Source organism: Podarcis bocagei (assembly GCF_964188305.1).
Source record: "Podarcis bocagei genome assembly, chromosome: 8".
Classification (NCBI taxonomy): Eukaryota; Metazoa; Chordata; class Lepidosauria; order Squamata; family Lacertidae; genus Podarcis; species Podarcis bocagei.
Window position 1 is genome coordinate 6,255,827 of NC_138133.1, and position 13,500 is coordinate 6,269,326.

Here is a 13,500-nt window from a genome sequence, read left to right on the forward strand (position 1 = left end):
CCACTGCTGAGCTGTAGAAAGTTTCTTCTGTTCAGTTGAAGTCTACTTCATTGTGGTTTTCCTCCATGGGCTCTGGTCCTGCCCTGTGGAACATGCCTGCTCCATCTGCTGAATGACAGCCCTTCAAGATATTTGAAGGCCACTATAAGATTACCGTATTTTTCGCCCCATAGGACGCTCCGTCCCATAGGACGCACCTAGCAGGTCGGGGAAACAGAACCAGGTGGAGGAACAGCGGGATGGCGGCGCTGCGCCTCCCTGCTGTCCCCCGAGCTTGTGGGGCTGGCCGATGTCTGCCCCGCGCGAGGGGCGCTCTGCATCAGGGCGCCCTGCCCGCCGGGCGGCAGGCTGCTATCCGCAGCGTGGGGAGCCTTGCCGGGAAGTCCAGCAAGGCTCCCCACGCTGCGGATGTCTGCCTGGTGAGGGGGGCGCTCTGCTTCAGGGCGCCCCGCCCGCCGGGCGGCAGGCTGCTATCCGCAGCGTGGGGAGCCTTGCCGGGAAGTCCAGCAAGGCTCCCCACGCTGCGGATGTCTGCCTGGCGAGGGGGGCGCTCTGCTTCAAGGCGCCCTGCCCGCCGGGCGGCAGGCTGCTATCCGCAGCGTGGGGAGCCTTGCCGGGAGTTCCTTGCCGGGAACTCCAGAGTTCCCGGCAAGGCTCCCCACGCTGCGGATGTCTGCCTGGTGAGGGGGGCACTCTGCTTCAGGGCGCCCCGCCCGCCGGGTGGCAGGCTGCTATCCGCAGCCTAGACATCCCTGCCGGACCTCCCGTAGGGCTGCCTAGGCTGTGGATGTGTTCCTGAAGCCTGGAGAGCGAGATGGGTCAGTGCGCACCGACCCCTCTCGCTCTCCAAGCTTCAGCAAAAGCCTGCATTCGCCCCATAGGACGCACCCAGATTTCCCCTTCATTTTTGGAGGGGAAAAAGTGCGTCCTATAGGGCGAAAAATACGGTAAACTGTGAGGTATAGATTTGAAAAGGGTAAGCTTGTTGGCGGGATGGAGGGAAGTCATAAGCTCGGCAGAGCGGTAGGGAATGAGATTGTTAGGCCTATGCTGGAAATTATTGTTTATTGTTTAAAGTGAAAGTTCATTAAAAATTATATTTTAAAAAAAGATATTTGAAGGCCACAATCATAGCTCTCCTTAAAAGTCTCGTCTCCTGGCCCAATGCTTTCAATCATTCCTCATAGCACTTCCAAAACGTTGACCATCTTGACCACCCTCCTCTGGACATGATCCGGTTTGTCAATGGCCTTTAAAATGCAAGCCTTAAAGCTGGATGCAGTGCTCCAGATGATTCCTGACCAACCTGGAATGAAGTTGAACTTCTCACGATCTGGAGTGGATTGTCTGGTTTGACCCCTGAGGACTCCGTGCCTGGCATTGTCCATAATTTCCAGGTAGCTCCACTTCCTGGAATGTCTTGGAAGTGACTCAATGTGATATGATTTGTCATCACGCCTGAGCTGGTAAGAAGCCTTTTAAAGTTTAAAAGGCAAAGGGGGGGGGGGGGGATGGAACTCCTTTGGCCACCTCCTCTTCCGAAAAGCCCAGAGCCATTTCTCTCTTCTCCTGCCCCATAATTTCTCAAAAGGGCTTCGTTTTGTCATTTCCACCCAAACGATTGGTCAAGAGACATTTCTCCCACAGCTCGAGCTCCAAAGTGCAATTTATTCACACAGAGGCCTCAAGTCACCTCCTTCTCATAACTGTTGGCATGTCAGGGAATTCTCCAGCTGTTTCCCTGCCTCTCCTGGACGATGAGTCATCTGCCTAACCAAAGGTATGGCCAAGCTGGCATTCATGAGTTATGTATGTCTAGGAAGACAGCCCTGATTTACATAACTCGACATACTGCATGCATGCACTTAAAGCCTGCCACAATCTTTTAGTGAACCAAATCAGTGTTTCATAATGCCAATTAAAAACCGCAGTATTATTGCAAGAGGCAAACTCCAGCACATTCCTATACTGCACCTACCTAGGATAGCCCTGTGTAGGAGGCGAGCTGCATCGTTCCCATGAGAAACTTGCCTGGTATATATTCACATGGTACTGAACCTGACCCATTCCCATAGCAACAATTCACCACCTTTTGAACTCGAGACATCTTGACTTAACATCTCATGTGCTTAGCCATTATGTTATGTCAGCCCAGAGCACCACCTCCTCCTTCTCCTTTTCCTCCTTCCACCCCCCCCCCCCACATTGCTTCTTCATGCCTTTTCTCAGGAGGTAGTGTCATGTACCAGTTTGGGGATGGAACTGGTTAGTGAACTTTAAACAACAGCCTTGCTATGTGTGCCAAATTGATCAGGCCTGAGACACACAGTTCAGGAATCTTCCTTTGCAAAAGGGAATGCAAGGACGCCAGGACAAATGGAACCCCACAATCTGGGGTCTTTCTTTGCAAGAGAATATTAAAACAAATAACCAGACCAAAAATGTCTATTGTCTGCCTTTGCCAGAGCAGCCCACCTAACAGAGGCATGGGGCCACAGGGTATCCCTCTGCCCTGGGACCCCTCAAACCTATAGCTGAGCCAGATCACTTTTACGTTTTGCAGAATTCCTAGTTAGCTCTCTAGTGGCATCAAATAAATGTTATGTTGCTTGGCTATGGCAATGGTTTGCTGATGCCTCTTTCAGTGTCACATATACCAGAACCTGAAATATAAATAAGCCTGTACAGTTTTCCCACCGATATAAAATTAGTACTTTTTTCTTGGAGAAATATTAAATATTTGGAAAGCTCTTTTTCTTCAAAGATGGCAATTTTTGCAATTTATATTCGGCCACTTGGTGTCGTCCAAGTTCCATGAAGGAGAACAAAATGGAGTCCCTATTCTGAAAACTAAAAAGACTGTGGGCTGTAAATTTCAAACCTCGCAGAAAGAACGTCCCTTCCTGGCTAGCTGGCATCCGTCATCATCTCCACCTTGTAACCCATGACTTAAGCATGTTGGTCATCTCCCTTCAAGTTTGCTATGTGTGCTTTGCTTCTCAGACCAATTATGAATCCTTGAACTGAAAATTAAAGCTAACTGGTTGCAATAAACCTTCATTTGCTTCCACAGCACATGCCTCTCCTTCCCACTGGATGCTTCTCAAAGCAGCAGTCTGAAAACAGGCTGTGTAGCCGCGGCTGATTCAATATTGTGAATCAATCTAATAGCTTTGCCTGAAGCACACTGTACCTCACAAGCCCACTGACAGTGTCTAGATGGGGGAAAGCCACTGTAAATATCTAGTCTTTGTAAATGAGTCTCATCGTCTTTGTTTCATGCTTCATTTCCCGCACAAGCTGAGCTCATGGTTTCTGAATCAGAGTCCAAAGCAAAATAAAAGAAAACAGGATATTGGAGTGCACTCCAGCCTGGCATGTATCTCATTCAATTTATGGCCTGCTCAGTTTGTGTGGATGGCCAATGAACAGCTTGTCTTCCCTCCATCATGTTATCTCAGCTTCAGGGAGATAATTTCATCGCTTATTTCCTTTCTCAGGCCATCCCTAAAGATGCCCACATGCACTCCTGTATTTGTTTATTTGAACCAAGAACCATTACAATCCCAACGCAGTGCAGCCAAATATCTTCCAGGGGTGGTGGTGGTGGTTACCGTAGCAGACATCTAAGCCCTCTAAGTAGAGGGTTACTTGTGTGGTCTGCCACCATGATGAAAGAGGATGTGAGGATGCTCATTTAGGTGTTTTTTTTTAAATGATATTTTATTGGGTTTTATCCATTAAAAAAGTTTAGAAAAATACAAAAAATGAAAAAGATACAAAATTACAAAATACAGAAATACAGACATTCAACACAAAAAAGAAAAGAAAAAAGCACATATAAAAAAACAAAAATTCCTTCTTTCTTAATTTCTCCTCTTTGGTTAACTTATTTTCCTGACTCCCTCGCGTCTCCCATTTTTGTATCCCTTTTAAAAGTTAGTTCAGCAAATTCATATCCTGATTAGTCTATCTATTTATTAATCCAATCTTGCATTTTACCTTGTTGCTAAAACCCCTGCAATTCATTTCAATGTCCTCAACATTCAAAAATTTTACAATATTTCTGCAAATACGTTTTAAATTTCCTCCAGTCTTCTTCCACCAACTCTTCTCCCTGATCTCGGATTCTGCCAGTCATTTCCGCTTATTTCATCGCTTATTTCCTTTCTCAGGCCATCCGTAAAGATGCCCGCATGCACCAAGAACCATTACAATCCCAACGCAGTGCAGCCAAATATCTTCCAGGGGTGGTGGTGGTGGCTACCGTAGCAGACGTCTAAGCCCTCTAAGTAGAGGGTTACTTGTGTGGTCTGCCACCATGATGAAAGAGGATGTGAGGATGCTCATTTAGGCCCAACCCCAAGGGCACGTTTCCAGCATGGCTTTGGGTAAGAAACATCATAGTGGCACTTGGAACAAGAGGAAAATAGATCTTAATGTCCAGAATGGCACATATCCTATCTGTATCATTCTCAGAAATACTGTTTCTTGGCTCTGTACGGACAAGAAAAATACAATCTCCTACGACAGCAATGGCTTGAACTTCCCACCATCACCCCATCACAAATTACTTACGGCTTATTTGAATTGTGCAGTTCCATTAGCTGAGACAAGGATTTCAGAGATCTGGCTGTTTGGTTCAAGCCAATGTGTGAAAGTCACTGCTCCCAAGGGTTTCTCATTTCCTGCCACCTTTCTTCCTTCTTTCCCTCAGCTCCTGTCTGCTGTCACATCCTCTCAGCAGCCGTGCCATTTCTGCCATCCTCCAAGCTTTCAGGCTCCTCATATTCAATGGTTTCTCCCCTGGTCAAGGCTTTCACCCCAAGCAAGCAGAGCTTTGCTTCCCCCATAGATGCCGCTGCCTTCTTTCGCCACAGAGGGTGGCAGACTGAAACCAGAGACCCATTTGTGAGTTTCATCAGCTAAGCACCGACTAGCGGCAAAAAGCCATTCAAAGGAGGGAACTGAACTTCAGACAGGTCATTGCGGTGGACTTACTCACCACACTGCAAAAACTGGATTGGAAAAGCTGTTCATTTAAGGATTATGGCATATTACTTATCGTTTAATAACTAATCTGTTACTTCCTTTTACTTATTAATTACAGTTCTCAGTTGCCTTTTTCAAAAATGACTCAACAGCCCCCAAAACTTTAAATATCAATTAGCTGTTGTTTTTATTACATACATTGTCAGACTGCTTTATTTCGTGCAACTGTGAAATTTCTAAGTGGCAAGACATCTAAAAATAAATGCTATTCTTACATTTTATAAATAATGCATTATTTCACGCCTGTTGATGAGTCACTGCCATGCAATCATGGAATCACAGAATTGTAGAATTGGAAGGGACCCCCAGGGGTCGTCTAACTCAACCCCCACAATGCAGGAATCTCAGCTAAAGCATCCATGGCAGATGGTCTTCCAACCTCTGCTTAAAAACCTCCAAGGAAGGAGAGTCGACAACCTCCCAAGGGAGACCATTCCACTGTCAAACAGCACTTACCATCAGAAAATTATTCCTGGTGTTTAGTCAAAGTCTCCTTTCTTGCAACGGGAATCCACTGGTCTGAGTCCTACCCTCCATAATGGGAGAGTACAAGCTTGCTCCATCCTCCATGTGACAGCCCTTTATATATTTGAAGATGGCTATCATACCTCTTCCCTTCTGGCTAAACAAACTCAACTCCCTCAACCATTCCTCATAAGGCTTGGTTTCCAGACCCTGGATCATCTTGGTTGCCCTGCTCTGTACACGTTCCACCTTGTTAATGTTGGTTTCTGCTTTCCTTCACTGTGCAGCGAAAGGGCTTGTCACGAGACAGGTATTTACATTCCACAGTCTGTACTGTTGGAGTTTCTCACGGGAAAGGGAGGCTGGATGTGACGTACACTGGTTTCCTGTTTTTCACTGTGTGATTCTCTCCGAGCTGTTGAGGAGAGAGGATGCATTTTCTGCTCCGGCAGAGGCAAGATGTTTTTCTGTAATATACCAGCTTTGAACTGTAAATAAAAGCAATATAGAGTATGCAGCACGTACTCCTCATCCTTCCGCTGGGCACGAGACTCTGCTTTAAATCAACAGTTAACACACTTCTTAAATTGTGGCGCCCTGCTCTATTCCCAGGGAAATCCTACTCTTTACTGCAATTTGCACTTCCTCTCTGGTCTGTGTCATGGAAGACATAGAGGAGAAGCTAGTCAGGAAGCTAGGCAAGAACTTTGTTGTCTTTGTTAAACAGGAGCAGAGCAATGACCAGAAACTCCTGCCTCCACTCAGATACAGACTCCAAGTGTCCCTATTTTCAAGGAACAGTTCCGGATTTACAGAAGCCATCCTGGTTTCTGATTTGATCCTGGAATGTACCACTTTACCTTAGGACAGCGGTTCTCAACCTTTGGGTCCCCAGATGTTGTTGGACTACAATTCCCATCATCCCTGAGCTCTGGCCTTGCTACCTAGGGGTGATGGGAGTTGTAGTTCAACAACATCTGGGGACCCACAGGTTGAGAAAGGCTGCCTTAGGATGTCCATGTTTTTATTGGAGAAATGTCAGAGGGTATGGAGTTATGCCAAGGAGATAAGTAACTACACAACCTTTAGAATTTTTTTTATGTTAAATGTTTTGTAATGTTTTTATATAGGTTGGAAGCCACTCAGAGTGGCTGGGGAAACCCAGTCAGATGGGTGGGGTATAAATAATAAATTTATTATTATTATTATTATTATTATTATTATTATTATTAGTAGTAGTAGTAGTAGTAGTATTGAATAGGACATCCCTATTTTCATGTGAGAAATGTTTGAGGGTATGCAGATATAACCAGGTTTAGTGCCATCTAATGACTAACCCATATCATGGCAGCATCCATACAGCCTGCTATATTAGGGACTGGTACATGGAGGGGACTGAGGTAGTTGCATACACATTATTTTAAGATATTCGTATTTTACTCTAAGAAGCAGCAAATATGTCCTCCCCACCGCCCTGCCATTTTATCCTTGCAACAACTCTGTGAGGTACATTAGGTGGAAAAATGTTGACTTCTTGGCCAAAGACACCCAGGGAGCTGTATGGCTAAGTGGTCATTTGAATGTTGGCTTTCCGAGGCCTAGCCATCGCCCTACCATCAAAGGAAGCCCAGAGGCTCTGAAAAGCGGGGTCAGATTTCCATTAAGGCCAGTGTTGTGTCTACAATAAATTTCCTCACTGCGACAACCTTCTGTAGAGCCCTACTCTGCAAACATTAAGAAAATTTGTCTCAAGCATCCAGTTTCTTCCCTGGTCTGGGCGAGTTGTGGAGAGCTCCTACTCATCCATCTACTTGAAATTGGGGGAGTAGTATATTGAAAAGGTGCAGACATTACATGAAATGAAAACCATACTGGATCCATTTAACATACAATTAAACATTTTCTTTGAGCAATTAGCGTGGCGACAACTAATAATTACCTTGGATAACTGCCTTGCGAGACACTCTACATATTTATGCAAAATTATTTCTCCCATAATATTAACATGCCATTAAGAGAAATGTGTTCGTATGAAAACATCTTGGTGTAAATGTAGAGTCGGTAAATGTGTGCTTGCTCAGCTGAGAAAAGGGAATGGGGAAACCTTTCTGCTTCAGTAGGAACAACACTGGGCTCTTTCTATGCCCATGGCCTCATGAAGTCGGCTGTGTATTAGGAGTGGTCTTCCAGATGTCATTGCATTCCAGCTCTCATAAGCCCCAGCCGCTATGGCCAGTGCTCTGGAATGATGGGAGCTGGAGTCCAGCCACATCCAGAGAGCTGCAGGAAAGCCACCCTAGGTTTTCACTTGTGATTCTATGGCTTACTTCAAACACAACAATAATCTTTGGCTTTTGTTGTGATACCCTCACTCTTTTTCTTCCCACCTCTGAAGATGAGGGGAGGAGACCTCAACTTTCTACTTACAGTTTGCAGCACACCATGGCTTGTGAAGAAATCAGGATATCAAACCAGGCCCATGGTTTATGGCTACATCATTGTTGTTGTTGTTTATACCTTGCCCAGCTGGCTGGGTTTCCCCAGCCACTCTGGGCGGCTCCCAGCAGAATAATAAAAACATGATAAAACATCAAACATTAAAAACTTCCATACACAGGGCTGCTTTCAGGTGTCTTCTAAAAGTCAGATAGTTGTTTGTTTCCTTGACATCCGAAGAGAGGATTTTCCACATCTTAATTGGGCCTACATGTCATACTCTCTTGCCATTTTCCCTGCTTCTCCTTTGCCGATTTTTCCCTACTCTCCCCTACTCTTACCTTTTCTCTCCCATCCTTTCCCCCATGCCCGAGGGGTGGGGGGTGGTGGCATAATCAAATCACAGTCTGTTGTTGATTTGGAGCAGGACTCCTTACGATTAAGTATAATTGGTTAATTGACACTGAAATAAAAAATACCTAAATGTTTATTGCTAATGTTGGGGAAATTCCACTGCAGTATTCTAAGCAACTCTGAGCTTTAACTGAGTTGATAATTAACTGTTGCTGTTTGCTGCTAGCTAACAGATGAGTGTTTAACCTTAGATCAGGTGATTAAGGTATTGGATTGCAAATCAGCACTTTGAAGGGAGTTGCCCTTAGTTCTTTAGAGTTCTCAGACTCTGTGAGAGCATGTATGTAAATGAAGCTCTCCAGGAAACCACAGCTTCAGGCTGGAATGCAGGTTGTGGGAAGAGACATTCCTCTGCTTCTAGGTCTGTTTGGAGTATTCCATATTTTCTAAGATGTTGAGCCTACGCCTTGTCTTATGAAAGTGTCTAGAGATGTATCTTGGGTGTTTTTGTTTTGTTTTGAAGAAAGTTCTGCAAGTAAAGTTTAAATTAAACTTATGGGCCTCGACCATGTTCTATTTCCAAAATGAGTCAGTTTTTATGCATCTAGTCACTTCAAACTGTGCAATACTAACATCTGCAATATCTACTTGAAGACTAATATTGTACAGAAGTTTCAAAACCAGTAGTCTAGCACTACTCGGGTGGTTATGTTGGAATTCATTTTTAGAAACTCCCAATTTAATTTTCCTCTTCAAAATGCAGCAAGCGGCATCTTGTTACTTATTACTATAGTATTTTTTCTTTTTTTAATAACCTGCCTTTTCCCCTGACAGGCCTTTGGATTAGGAGCGAGGGTTAACTCTTTGATTCCATGACTATCCCTCAATTTAACACCCACTCTGAAACTATAAGCCACAGAGGGCAAAACATACCAGCACAACTGCAGCAGCTCAGAGGAACTAATTCAGTGTTTCCCAAAGTAGGCAATACCACTCCCTGGGGGGCACTGGAATGATGGGGGGGCGGTAGTAGCCTTGGGTGCAGCTGTGAGGGGCATTGAATAAAACCAAGGGGGAGGTAGAAGCATAAAGAAAAACAAGAAGAAAAAATTGAAACACAGTTTGTACATGTTTCATCTGTTGCGCAATGATACTTACTGCAAAAACGCTTCCCCTGGATCTGGCGGTCGTGCTGGAGGCGAGGGTTTCCCCTGGGATTGGGTGAACCCTTTTTGGCTTCACCCAGGCCAGGAAAATGGATCACAGCTTGCCTGCCTATTTGGCCAAAGGCAGGCAGGCTGCGGTGCCAGCCCCGCCCCTGGGGCAGATCACACTGAGCCGGCAAGCTTCACTCTGGTCCACCCCATGAGTTTTAATAAATAATTTTATAATTTCGAGCATCAGGGTGTCTTATTTACAACAACATATTTCCTTACTATGTTGAGGGCAGGGGTCAGCAACCTTTTTCAGCAGGGGGCAGTCCACCGTCCCTCAGACCATGTGGTAGGCTGGACTATATTTTTTTTTGGAAATATTTATTGCAATTTTTCAAAGAACAAAGAAACCACCAAACATACACACAGAAAAGATCAAGACAAAATTAAGAAATGAACAAAGAATAAAAGAAAAACACATATAAAATACAATTGTTCATAAATCATATTTTCATAATCTTTGGACTTCCTCACATCACCCTTCCCTGCGTTCTCTGGACTATATATTTTTTTTGGGGGGGATGAATGAATTCCTATGCCCCACACATAACCCAGAGCTGCATTTTAAATAAAAGGACACATTCTACTCATGTACAAACACGCTGATTCCCAGACAATCTGCAGGCTGGATTCAGAAGGCAATTGGGCCGCATCTGGCCCATGGGCCTTAGGTTGCCTACCCCGGTAGAATAGAAATATTCCCTGTAGGTAGAAATATACATACATAAAAGAAGGCAAGTCTGTCACTGCATCTTTCTGTTTGTTCACTTAAAGAAGGCAGATTTCTAAGGAAGCACTGTGGGGTTTTTTCTGAAAAGGGGACGGGAGGTCTCTGCACTAATGCATGCTTCAGTGGCGGTGGCTATTGACACAACACACTTGCACATACCCCTTTTCATATACTTGTAGGTGCCACCAAGAGCCTGTACAGCAAATACACAAACCCGGGAAAGCTCAGTCAGTAGAGCATGAGACTTTTACTCTCTCACTTCCGGGTCAAGCGCCATCAACTAATGGCGGATTCCCTCCGAGCTCCGGTGGGAATCGGCTCCGTAGAGGACGGGTCTTGCCACGGCGACGACGCGGGGACCCTCAGAAACCACAGGCGCTGAAGCCTGTGGACTTGGTAACTCGGCGGGCACCATTTGCGCCCCCCGACCCGCGAAGGAGCCTTTTTAAAGGCTGCGGAGCGGGGGACGGGGAGTGGCGTGGTGCTGAGAGTAGACCGCTTCTTCTACGGAGTGAAGCCGCAAGCCATGGCCGGAGAGCGCTGACTTTTTTCCTTGAACATTCGGACTGCAAAAATAACAACCCGTGAGTAATATGGAAATTGGAATTAAATTTTTTTCCCCTTTTGAATTTGGTACGATCGGCGGAGACGCTAAAAGGAAGTCCGTCTCCCCTTCATGTAGACAAATTAAAGCAAGAACCGGATAACTAAGGTCGAGAGATCTTTCTTTTTCTTGGGATAAAAGTTATTAATTTCACGACTTGGCATTATAAGTATCTGTGCTGGAGGATAAGAGTTGAGGTTAAGTGCTGAAGTGCAACCCCCCGGAATCCGGGAGCGATCCGCGAGAAAGCCTGTTGAGGAGATACAAAGAGTTTGACAGCTGTCAAACGAGCTGTCAAAGTTGGAAAATTTGGTTTCTGTGATTTCTGTTATTTTTGTCATATTTGGACTTTAAACTGTTGAAAACAAAGAAGAAACAGAAACAAATTAACTTGACTGTTGGATTAAAGTTGGAAGGAATATTAAGTAACTAGAATCCCTCTAGAGGGAGTTCTGAGACATTACAATGGCTGCAGGTGGAAAAATACAGGCTGAGCTGGATAGAATGTTTTTTCTCTTGGGAAAGTTACAAGGTCAGAGTGAAGCTTTGGCTACAAATGCTACAACTTTGAATTTTAAAGTAAACAAACTTGCTGATTGTGTCAAGGATTTGACGCAAGAAACCTATGCAGCTGAAAAAGAAGAGACATGTGCTGTTTCTGAGGAGTGGGAAGGAGGAGCTGAAATGTTGCAGATGAAAAAGGAGAGCCAGAGGCCTGCAAAGATAGACTCTAAGAAAAACAAGACCTGGATGATGAGAATTTGGTTTGAATCAGAGAATGAAGATTGGAGGGATCTCCCTATGGGGAGATCTGAAGACCTATGGATTACAAATATGACCAAGGCGAAAGGTGGAGCTTTTGGGACATTTGGGACATTTGGACTTAAAAGCAATAAGAAACAAGATTTGGGCTCCACTTTTTGAATATGGAGGTCTGGTTGGAGAAACATAGATCTTATTGAGACAGAGCCTCTCCGAAACCCGATGGCTAATATAAAGGACTACCAACAAAACCGGCAGAGAGGGACTGAGAGAGATTTGAGGGCCTCGGACGTGAGATCTCCAGGCTGATAGCTGATAGACTGAGATATATTTTTGGGATTGAAACCGGGAAAGGGGTGTGTGTGAGAGTTTTGGAATACAAAGGGTGTATAACTATATGTTTTCTTTTTGTTATTTTGTTTGGTAACTATTATAAAAATTGGGAAATTTGTGGAAGGGAATTTGGGTCGACCTTAGAAAAGGGTGTAAATGATGAGTATTCTGGTTTAAATTGAGGTCCATAAGTTAAAATTGGTCAATTAAGATGAATTAAGTATAATATTAATAAGGTAAAAGTTGGGGACAAGAACTTGCTGAGCTAACTATTGGAATTGGGATACAAGAAGGGGAGGTGTGGGGAAGTCAGTGAAAGATGTTAAGAAAATAAGGATTTGAAATTATACTTGTTATTTGTGTTGTGTTGTGTTGTGTCTGTCTATGTTTTTGTGTTTGTCTTAAAAATCTGTGAAAATTCAATAAAAATGTTTTTTTTTTTTAAAAAAAGAGACTGTTACTCTCAAGGTTGTGGGTTTGAGCCCCACATTAGGCAAAAAGATTCCTGCATTGCCGGGGGTTAGATTAGATGACACTTGTGGTCCCTTCCAACATACAATTTTATGATTCTATGAGATGCAATCCATTACCTTTGGAAGCAGACACTTCCAAAGTATATTCGCACACAAATATATGTGCACACAACCTTATATCCTCATGTTGAGAGATGCAGACAGACACATGATACACATTTTCACCCAGCCAGCTCTGCTCTTATGAAACAGAATCTGCAAAACCTCTGACTGGGCTAAGGAAGTGCTGCTAGGTGGCACTGTGAGACCGAGAGAGAGGCCTCGGTGCCAGCTCCCATTTTTGCTTCTGGTGAGTCTTGGCCGCGGCTGCTCTGATTTGCAAGAGATTTCATTATGGCGCAATGGTGAGCTCAGAGTGGTTTCTGGCCTCGCCCAAGAGTTTATGCAGAGCTAGGAACAAAGTATGTTTGCTGGCTCTGGGAAACTGCTGCCTTCTGTACCAGTTGAGAAGCTATTCCATCCGAAAGGATTATTTGAAGCAGTGCTGTCACCCAATGCAAGAAAGATCACAGAGCAAGCCAGTGCTCCACCATCCACCAGGGACCCTGCTACTAATGCTAGTGTGGCTTCCATAAAGGTTTATCAGATCCCGTGTACTCCCAGCGGAGGAGCAGAGGGCAACAAACAGCAAGGCACAGAGCAACAGCAACAACCAGTCCCCTGGGGTCCATGGCAACCGAGCTGGCACACACCATCACAAAGGGGTTAAATTTACAACCTCTCCCCTGCAAAAAAGCATCTAGGAATGGAAGGAGCCAACCCAGTCGTGGCCCTGGGTAAATGGCACCATAGTATTGCCCTTCCTCTATACACACACAAGGTGTAACTCCAGGTAGGAATAGGGGGAGAAAATTGTTTCAGTACACATTTAATGCCAAATTCGCACTTTGCAAAACTATATGTGAACTGAAACACTGCCATCCTTCAAAAGCCACACATATCTGAATTTTGCGGTGCAGTTTTTCAACAAAGTAATGTTTACAAAAATGCGTGTGTTAGGAGGTGTGCATAAAAGTG